The sequence below is a fragment of the Otolemur garnettii genome, unplaced genomic scaffold (genome assembly GCF_000181295.1).
Source record: "Otolemur garnettii isolate 467f Iridium unplaced genomic scaffold, OtoGar3 scaffold00025, whole genome shotgun sequence".
Taxonomy (NCBI): Eukaryota; Metazoa; Chordata; class Mammalia; order Primates; family Galagidae; genus Otolemur; species Otolemur garnettii.
Genome location: NW_003852420.1, coordinates 21,762,365 through 21,765,227, shown reverse-complemented (window position 1 = coordinate 21,765,227; position 2,863 = coordinate 21,762,365). Strand labels below are relative to the sequence as shown.

Here is a 2,863-nt window from a genome sequence, read left to right as displayed (position 1 = left end):
GGAGGATTTAAAAATAACCACATGGGACTTCTAGGTGTGAACAATACAACATGATAAAGGCACTTGTTGGGATCAATAACAAATCTGAAACTGGAGGAAAGAAATATTAGTGAAGTTGAAGACAAAACATAAACTAACGAGAAAGAAGAACAAAAAGAAGAGAAAAAAAGAACAAAAATAAAGAAAAAAAGACTGGGGAAAAATAAATAGAGACTCAATGGAACAGCTTCAAGTGGTTGAACATATCTATTTTTGGAGTTACAGAAAAATAGGAGGAGGACCCAAAAAAAGCTATTTTGAGTGCTTACTTTGGCACACATATACTAAACTTGGAATGATATAGAGAAGATTGGGATGATCCTGTGCAAGGATGACACATAAATTCATGAAACCCAGTCGTAAAAGGAAAATATAAAAGGCAGCCAAGGCCAAATACATAATATATACAGGGAAACAAAATCAAGAATAGAAGCCAACATCCAGTCAGCAGCTATGCAACCCAGAAGACCGGGGAATAACACTTTGAAAGGGCTAAAAGGAAAACAAAAACTCAAGAAACCGCCAACCTAGAATTCTGTATGCAGAAAAAATATTCTTCAGAAATGAAAACCAATGAGTGAATTTCGTGGTCTGTTAATTACACTACAATAATGCTATTATGAAAATCATGAGAAATCAAAATTTTTTTCAGACCAAAATAAACTGAGACCATTCGTGGTCATCAGGCTTGTACTTGAAGAGATTAAAGGAAATTCTAAAGGCAGAGGAAAAGTCATCCTAGATGGACACACGGATGTACACAGTGAAATAAAAAGTGCCAGAAATAGTGACTATAAAAACATTTGTTTTCATTTTGAAAATGTCTTTAAAACATAATTGATGGAGGGGGGTGTTAATGCTCAGTGGCTATAGAGGTTCTGTCCTGCAGGATGAGGACCTTGTGGGGATCTGTTGCCCAACAACGTGCATCAAGTTGACAATGTTGTACTTTAGACTTAGAAAGTGTTGGGTGGTGCCTGTGGCTCAGTGGATAGGGCACCAGCCCCATATACCAAGAGCGGCAGGTTCAAACCCAGCCCCAGCTAAACTGCAACAAAAATATAGCCAGGCATTGTGGTGGGCGCTTGTAGTCCCAGCTACTTGGGAGGCTGAGGCAAGAGAATCTCCTAAGCCCAGGATTTGGAGGTTGCTGTGAGCTGGGACGCCACGGCACTCTACCAAGGGCGATAGAGTGAGACTCTATCTCTACAAAAAGAAAAGAAAGTGTTGGGAGGGTGAATTTTATGTTATGGCATGGAGTCTGTAACCTGAAAACATAATTGATGTTTCAAGCAAGAAAGCCACAATTTGTTACTGGCTTATTTGTAGAAATAAAATGTATGGCAACACTGATACAAAAGATGGACGTAGCCTGTTGTGAAGTTCTTACATAATATGTGAAATATGAACTAGAATAATATTACTTGGAAGCAACTGGCAGTAAGTGAAAAATGTATGTTGTAAATCCTAGAACAACCACTAAATAAAGAAAAGAAGAGAAAAAAACTATTACTGACAAGCCAGTAGTGGAGATTAACTGAGAATAAAAAAAGAAACCAAAGAGAAACTAGAAAAGAAGATAAAAGAAACAAAGTAGAATGTACACCATGGAATACTATGCAGCCATAAAAAAGATGGAGACTTCACATCTTTTATGTTTACCTGGATGGAACTGGAACATATTCTTTTTAGTAAAGTATCTCAAGAATGGGGGGAAAAAGTATCCAATGTACTCAATACTGCTATGAAATCAATATATAACCACCTACACACTCATATGAATGGCAAAACATAACTATTGTCCAGAAAGTAGAAGGGAAGAGGAGAGAGAGGGGAGGGGAGAGAGGATATCGGAGGAGGGAAGGTATTCGGGGGGACCTCACCTAATGTGCATGATGCAATGGTACATTTCAAAACTATTAAGAAACGAGTATAATTGTGATGGATGTGTTAATTAGTTCAATGTACACATTTCACATTGTATATTGAAGCAGTATCCTGAACCCCATAAATGCATCAATGTATAAAGTTATGATTTAATAAAAAAAATTTTTTTTAAATAAAAAAAGAAACAAAGTAGAGATGAGAGAAATAGAAGACAAATAGCAAGATGGTAAATTTAAGACCAACCATATTGATAATTACATTTAATTGGTTTTTATTGTTTGTTAGTTTCTGGGAATTTTTTTTAAAGACGGAGTCTCACTCTGTTGGCCAGGCTGGGGTGCAATGGCATGATCATGGCTCACTGCAGCCTTGAACTTCTGGGCTCAAGAGATCCTCCTGCCTACTCCCAGAGTAACTGGCACTATAGATACATGGCACCATGCCCAGCTAATATTTTTTGTTTTGCCTTTAGAGACAGGCCCTCACTATGCTGCCCAGGCTGGTCTTGAACTCCTGCCCTCAAGTGTTCTTTCCATTTTGTCCTCCCAAAGTGCTGGGATTACAGGCATAAGCCACCATACCCAGCCTGATAACTAAATTGATTGCAAATAGTCAAAGCACTCCGGTTAAATGGCAGATATTATGCCCTTTTTTTTTGGAAACAAGAGTCTCACTATGTCATCCTTGGTAGAGTGCCGTGGCATCACAGCTCACAGTAACCTCCAACTCCTGGGCTTAAGTGATTCTCTTGCCTCAGCCTCCCAAGTAGCTGGGACTACAGGCATCCACCATAGTGTCCGGCTATTTTTTGGTTGTAGTTGTCATTGTGGTTTGGCAGGCCCAGGCTGGATTTGAACCTGCCAGTCTGGGTGTATGTGGCTGGTGCCCTAGCTGCTGAGCTATAGACACTGAGCCCAGATATTACACATTTTTAAAA

The 2,863-nt window shown here is 39.0% G+C and overlaps 1 non-coding gene across 1 annotated transcript; it reads left to right on the top strand.

Moving 5' to 3' along the window:
• Positions 1–298: 298 nt before the first annotated feature.
• LOC111724731 lies at positions 299–405 on the top strand. The gene has a single exon (XR_002772971.1). It is a non-coding gene; the product is annotated as a U6 spliceosomal RNA (small nuclear RNA).
• Positions 406–2,863: the final 2,458 nt, after the last annotated feature.